The sequence below is a fragment of the Sapajus apella genome, unplaced genomic scaffold (genome assembly GCF_009761245.1).
Source record: "Sapajus apella isolate SASKATOON/1434 unplaced genomic scaffold, GSC_monkey_1.0 scaffold55, whole genome shotgun sequence".
Lineage (NCBI taxonomy): Eukaryota > Metazoa > Chordata > Mammalia > Primates > Cebidae > Sapajus > Sapajus apella.
The window spans coordinates 2701092-2708742 of NW_022436995.1; the positions used below are offsets into that span (position 1 = coordinate 2701092).

General features: G+C 33.7%; 1 long non-coding RNA gene across 1 annotated transcript in view; it reads left to right on the forward strand.

Annotated features, from left to right (window-relative positions):
* The window catches only part of LOC116527527, a 25054-nt gene extending 21931 nt beyond the window's left edge, over nt 1–3123 (forward strand). Inside the window, exons 3-5 of the long non-coding RNA XR_004258597.1 lie at nt 1245–1330; nt 3022–3027; nt 3112–3123. This is a non-coding gene — a long non-coding RNA (uncharacterized LOC116527527). The remainder of the gene's footprint in view (nt 1–1244; nt 1331–3021; nt 3028–3111) is intronic.
* Nucleotides 3124–7651: the final 4528 nt, after the last annotated feature.

Consider the following 7651-nt stretch of genomic DNA (forward strand, 5'->3'; position numbering starts at 1 on the left):
AAAAAAAAAAAAAAAAAAAAAAAAAAAAAAAAAAAAAGAAATGCTATAGCAATTAGAGTGGGAATTATAAGTAGGAGAAGGTTAATTATAGGCATGTTTAGAAGACGAGTTGAACCTTTGATTATAAAGTTTTATACAATTGCTGGGTTCTGCCATCTTAAAAAACCCTGTTGTTTGGTAGGGTAAATAATGGTTTGTTAGATTGAAATGATGTCATCTATGAGGCAAGAGTGCTTTATGAAGTGAGCCCTATTTGTCTTATCCTTTCTAACTGGGAGAAATATTAAATAGAAACTGAACTGGATTACTTCAGTCTGAACTCAGATCACGTAGGACTTTAATTGTTGAACAAATGAACCCTTAATAGTGGTTACACCATTAGGATGTCCTAATCCAACATCGAGGTCATAAACTCTATTGTCAATATGGACTCTAGAATAGGATTGCACTGTTATCCCTAGGGTAACTTGTTCCCTTGATTAAATTATTTAGTCAATGTATGTTGATTCACTTAGACTAGTGTGGTCTTAGTTTAGGTTGTTCAGAGGTTGAATTATGCTCTGAGGTTACCCCAGCCAAAATTTTTAATGCAGAGATAGTGGGCTAAAGCCTGGAGGCTTTTTGAGTTTTTATTTGCATTATTGAATTGAAGCTCCATAGGGTCTTCTCATCTTACTTGTTTATATCTGACTCTTCACAGGTAGGTTAATTTCACTGATTAAAAGTAAGAGACAGCTGAACACTGGCGTGGCCATTCATACAAGTCCCTATTTATGGAACAAGTGATTATGTGACCTTTACACGGCCAGGATACCGTGGCTGTTGAGCATACGTTACTGAGCAGGCAGTGCTTTTAATACTAGTAATGCTAGAGGTGGTATTTTTGGTAAACAGATGGGGTAGGATTTGCCGAATTCCGTTTACTTTTTGTAATCTTTTTTTAGAACATGCCTGTGTTGGATTAACAGTATAAATAATAGGGTGCTTACTATATAGTATATTAATATTAGTCTTTTAACTGTCAATGGATATTCCAGTCTGATGTAAGCTTATGCAATGGAGAATATTTTTATGTTATTCATATTAACATTATTGCTTCTATCAAGTGAGAGATTAGTCCAATGTGCTGTTAGGAGTTCAGTAAAGTGAGCAGGATTAAAAATAGTTATATGTTGAGTTTGAATGCTTCCTTAATTGGTGGATGCTTTTGGGTCAACTATGATAATATTTTTTGCTCTCTGCAGACAGGTTGTTTCCTAGGGTCTAAAGAGCTGTCCCTCTTTAGACTAACAGTTAAACTTACAGGGTGATTAAGTAATTCTGTGGGTAAGTTCACAATTAAATAAAAATTCTGTCTTGGACAACCAGCTATCACCAGGCTGGGTAGGTTTGTCACTGCTACTCGTGAATCTTCCCAGTATTTTGCCACATAGATGGGTATGCTCTTTCAGCTATCCTTGAGTAGCTTGTCTGGTTTTGGTGGATTTGGCTGTGTTTCTCTATATAAAGTATTTCTAGTTAATACATTATGCAGAGGTAAAAGGGTTTGTCTTTGCTTCCTAATGCTTGATTTAGTTCTTTCATCTTTCCCTTAACGATACTATGTCTATTGTGTCAGGGTGAAAATTCTCTCGTCTATACTTTTGTTTAAGGTATATTGTTTAAGATAATTTAATAGTATTTTTTAGTGAAATTTCGGGCTAGAGTTAGCTCAAAGTGATCAAGTTGTGATGAAATCTTCCAGGTGTAAGCCGATGCTTTAAGTTAAGCTACGCTTTGGTTTGTCCAAGCACACTTTCCAGTACACTTACCATGTTATGACTTATCTCCTTCATATGTGCGTAGAGAGTTTTTAGAATAATAATTTCTAGAAGAATATTTGAGGAGAGTGAAATGTGGTGTGTGCGTGCTTCATGGCCTTATTCAACCAAGCACTCTGTTCTTGGTTTACTGCTAAATCCTTCTTGGGCCTTTAAATTTCATAAAGCCTGTTTTGAGATTTTCGAGGGATAGAAAATGTAGCCCATTTCTTGCCACCTCATGAACTGCACCTTGACTTAACATTTTTATGTATGTACTTATGCTTACTTATCACCTTTCTAGGGTTTGCTGAAGATGGTGGTTATATAGGCTGGGGCAAGAGGTGGTGAGATGTATCGGGGTTTATTGATTATAGAACGGGCTCCTCTAGAGGGATATAAAGCACCACCAAGTCCTTTGAGTTTTAAGCTGTTGCTTATAGTATGCTGGTGAATGATTTTCTTAATATGACAATTAGAGTTTAGGGCTAAGCATAGTGGGACATCTAATCCCAGTTTGGGTCTTAGCTATTGTGTCTTCAGTATATTAAAGACACTTTTGTGGTGTATTTTATTTCAGCTGGAGTTTTTTACAACTTAGATGGAGGCTAGCTTTATTGAGGGCAGACCTTAAACACTTTATGTCGAGTTCTATTACTTGGGTTAATCGTATGGCTGCAGTGGCTAGCAGGAAATTGACCAACTCTATGAATTAGTATAACTTAGTTAAACTTTCCTTTATTGCCAAAGGTTTATCACTGCTGTTTCCTGTGGGTGTGGCTGAGCACAGTGTTTTGACTTGAATTTGTGTGTGCTTGATACCTGCTCCTTTTGATCTGGGTGAGCTAGAGGACATTTTCACTAGCGTGGGGATGCTTGCCTGTGTAGTCCCACCAAAATGTAATAGAAAGGCCAGGACCAAACTTACTTGTTTACGGGGTTGTGCATGACAACATCTAGACATTTTCAGTGTCTTGCTTTGAACAGTTAAGCTACATTAACTATGTAACTATGTAAGTATAAAGTTATAATATAAGACGAAGAGAAATAAATATAAAGAGCTATCTATGGATCTGGGGACTCAGGGCCATAAATGTTGAACTGACAGAGGTTTGGTTGAGAGGGTTATTTAAAACTAGGATATGATTGATTTAGAATGTGAGACATGGGGTAGTGCTTTTAGAGGGACATATTCAAGGTATTATTATAGTATTAAGGTGAGACTTTAGTTGTGTTTATTATTCAAAATGGAGTTCTAATTTAGTAGGAGGGATTAATGATTTTTAGGAAAATAGCATCAATCAAGGGGTAGCTGTTAGTATACTCATGGTTGAAATATGATATCTGGGTTCTGACTAGGTTGCATTTAGTCTCTTGTTTTCGGGGTTTGGTGAGAGTACGTTTATCTGGGTTGATGGAGAGAAGTCAGAGATGGGGTAGGAGGGTTTGTGGTGTGGATTCAATCAGAAGTTGTTCTTAAAAGTAAGCGTAGGTACGTCAGCTTAAGCATCTATTAATTATTATGTCCAAGCATGAATAGGTAACTCAAACAATGCAGCAGCAGAAAAATAAGAATAAAAATTGATCAAAATGCTCAAATGATATGAATAGACATTTCTCAGAGGAAAACATACAGATGGCAACTACATGAAATCATGTTCAACATCAATAATCAATGGGAGAAAAAGCAAATCAATGAGATATCATCTCACCCTGGTTAGAATGACTGTTATTTTTTAAAAATGGTGGTGAGGATGCAGAGAAAAAGGAACTCTTATACACGATTTTTGGGAACATAAATTCCTGTGGATATTCATTAAGAAGATAAAAATAGGCCGGGAGCAGTGGCTTAAGCCTGTATTCCCGGCACTTTGGGAGGACAAAGCAGGTGGATCACGAGATCAAGAGATCACCTGCCCAACATGTTGAAACCCTGTCTCTACCAAAAATACAAAAATTAGCGGATCATGGTGGTATGAGCCTGTAGTCCCAGCTACTTGGGAGGCTACGGCAGGAGTAATCGCTTGAACCTGGGAGGCAGTGGTTGCAGTGAGCCAAAATCATCACTGCATTCCAGCTGGTCAACAGAGCAAGACTCCCTCTCAAAAAAAAAAAAAAATAGAATTGCCATATGATCCTTCAATTCTATTATTGGGCATATATGCAAAGGAAAAGAAATTTGTCAAAGAGATACCTGCACTCCCATGTTTATTACAAAACTATTAACAATAGCCAAGATATGCAGTCAACCTAATGTCCATCAACACATGACTGGATAAAGAAAATGTGATATACATACACTATTCAGCCATAAAAATAATGAAGTCTTGTCATTTGTAGCAAAATGGATGGACCTGGAGGCCATTATGTTAAGTGCAATAAGTCAGGCATGGAAAGATCAATACCATATGTTCTCAGTCCTATGTAGAAACTTAAAGTTGATCTCATAGAAGCACAGAGTGGAATAGTGGTTACCAATGGCTGAGAAGAGTGTGTAGGAAAGTTGGTTATGGATACAAAATTATAGCTTAGTTGGAGGAATAGTTCAAGTGTTCTATAGAACTGTGGAGTGAATATAGTATACAATAATTATTTTATTTTTTTCAAATAGCTAGAAGAGAGGATTTTGAATGTTCTTACCACAAAAAATGATAAAGTTTTGAGGTGATAGATATGCTAATTACACTAATTTCATCATTACTCATTGTATGCATGTATCAAAATATCACATTATACCCCATCAATATGTACAATTATGTGTCACTTTGAAAATATGTATATAAAATTTTTTAAAAATATTTATTATACCAAGGTGGGTGAGGGTATTGGTCAAAACTCCTATATCCTTATTAATTTTATTTTCTATCTTATTACTAAAACATAGGTATTAAAATATCTAAGTATGACTGCAGATCACCTGTTTCTCTTATTTGTTCTGTTGGTGTTCTCTTGATGTATTTTGAAGCTTTGCTATTGAAAGTATGCACATTTATGGTTATGTATTCATTTGTAAAAACTTCTCTTTATCTTTATAAAATTATTTTCTTTATCCCTAATGATCTTCCAGTCTTGAAAATTCACTTGTTTTTGTTGAAACAGTCCAGATTTCATATGCTTATTGTTTACACTGTATGTCTTTTATTCATAATTTTGCTTTCGACTTAAAACTTTTTGTGGCGCTTTTCAGTCCAGGAATCTCCTGGTTTGTGGGCAGTAAAAACTCATTTGGAAATGCATTGTTCTCACTTGGAACTGCACTCCAGAGCTGTTCCTATTTGGGCATCTTGGATCCTTGAGCCGGGCTCCACCCGCCTCCTCCTCACTGAAGTGTACACATATTATAGACACCATATAACTGTTGAGCTCTTTTTTAAAAATCTGATCTCAAAACCTCTAACATTGTAGATATATAGTTGATGATCTGGTTGAATTTGCATCTACTATTTTGTCATTTGTTTAGTATTTATCGCTGTATATTTTGTGTTTCTCTATTTCTTTTTTTGTGCTTTACCTTAGTAAGTGGAGTGTTTCTTTAAAATTCAAGTTTTATTTTTAATATTTTATTTTGCATTTTTAGAGGATCCTCCTTGAACTGTACTGTTCAATGCAGTAGCCTACATGTACCCGTATGTATCTATTTAAATTTCAAATTTAATTAATTAAACTTAAGGTAATAATTGGACTGTCACTCTGCTAGTGGTGGAAATAACAGTCAAATTTGCATTTCAGAAAATAATTCACATTAAGACTGTTGTAGAGGATGGATTCAAGTCAGGAACACACAGAGGATCAGAAAACGAAAACAGGAATATAGAACAAGAGGATTTTAGAAAACGAATTATTATTAAATAAGCTAATATAATGAGGGTCTGAATTAGAGAAGTGGTAATGAGTTTAGAATGGATTCTAGAGATACCTGAGCAATAGAAGCAATGGGAATTACTGAATGGTGTTAGTGAAAGGCTTGTGAAAGAAAAAAAAATGTCAAAGATGAAATTTGGAATTTGACTGTTCTTTTGTTAATGTTTTATGAGCATCAGGAATACAGAAGGAGACAATTTTAAAGTGGGGTGAATAAAAAAATGAAATTAACTTTGAACTTAAAATTGTGTGCCTGTGGCTTTTGCATGTGTCCAGTAGGAAGGATGGAAGAGCAACATATTTTAATTTTGTGCAGTTATTAAAATAACTTGATAGTCTCAAAATTACAAATCATTGTACAAAAATTTATAAAATAGAAGAAAATTGGACAGTCTTATAGAATATAGAAATAATGAAATGGCATCTCACTAATTGTCCAATCATTCTCTTTTTTGGAAATAAAGATTTCCAAACTACCTAATGCTGATTTCACTGCTATTTTGTTGTTGTTGTCATAACTGTTGTTGTTTCAGAGTCTTCTATTTCTGTTTTGGATAGCCCTTTTGCTTGTCCAGCTCCCTGTTGCATTCAGTGAAAAGGGCTCTCAAGTTAACCTGTCAAATTGAATTAACTGCTGTAAGCTGTCCATGGTGACACTTGCTATAATTAATTGAGAAAACCAGCATAAATGCATCCTTCAGAGTATTCTGTAAATGAGTGTGAAGTCTCATGAGATCTCTTGCTCAATTCCAAGTGTATGGAGGTTTTGGATGGTATGTGGGTTGTGCTATAGAAACCATTTATAAACAGGTTATATGGTGTATTGCCCCAAATTCCAAATACCAACAGATTTGCACTCAAGAATCATCATTTGAGAACACCGAGAGTTTTGGCGGTTTTTACTTCTTTCTTTGCTTGTTTATCCAAATAGGTATTTCAGATTTTTCTCTTCTTCTTACTCTCACCTATCTATAAAAGAAAATTATTTCAATTTTCTGTAATATAATGACCATTGAACCATGTTTAATTCTAGGTGAGAATTACATAATAATTTAATAAAAATAATGTTATCTTTCAAAAATAGCAAGCAGCATTTACAAAGTACTTTTGTTCACAAAATTTGATATATTTTCATAGTGATCAATTTCATTAATACAACTACTTAAAAGATAAAATATTAAACTGTGCAGAAGTAGGTTAAAATGCCTTTAAAATTTAGGATTTTATGCTCTTTTCTAAACAAGTGTTGATCAATATAACTTTTGTCTTTGTAACAGAATTCCCAAACCTTTCTTGGAGTGATAGGATGACAATTCTGATTAAAAGTTAAATTGATCACTACTAGATGGTTGCCTAGTCAGGGATTATTGGTCCATATTGTTAATTCCTAGGTTTGTGATGGGGCAATAAGGTAATACATGTATTATAATTATCATAGTTGTAGGCATAGAATGAGCACTTAGTAAATAGTAGTCATTATTTTTATTTTTAAATTAACATTTATTAAACATTTACTGTGTATCAGTCATGATATAAGGTAATCTAAAAATTGATTTAATAATCAGCTATTTTAATTTTTTTGATTCTGAATTTTTACTAAACTTTGTTTATATGTTCCATATATTATATAGAAATATATTTAATTTTATATATTTTAGCAAAATTATTTTTAACAATAAATTGATAATTATAAACACATTCTATCAATCTTAATTAAATACTAAGAGCCTAACGTATTTTTTGCTTTTTTTTTTTACTTCAACATTTTTCCACCATGTTTAGATTATCAAAGCTCTGTGTAAAGATATTATTCATAGTTACTTAAAATGTTAATTTCACACTCTCATGATATCAATGTTCATATTCTCTTAAGTTATAATGTTTCATGTAGTTACCAAAAAAACCCCAAACAACTCATAGAATAAAACTACTTACCAGACTCTCTAGAGATACAATGGATGAACGTTCCTTAAATACTTAAATAATGTTTA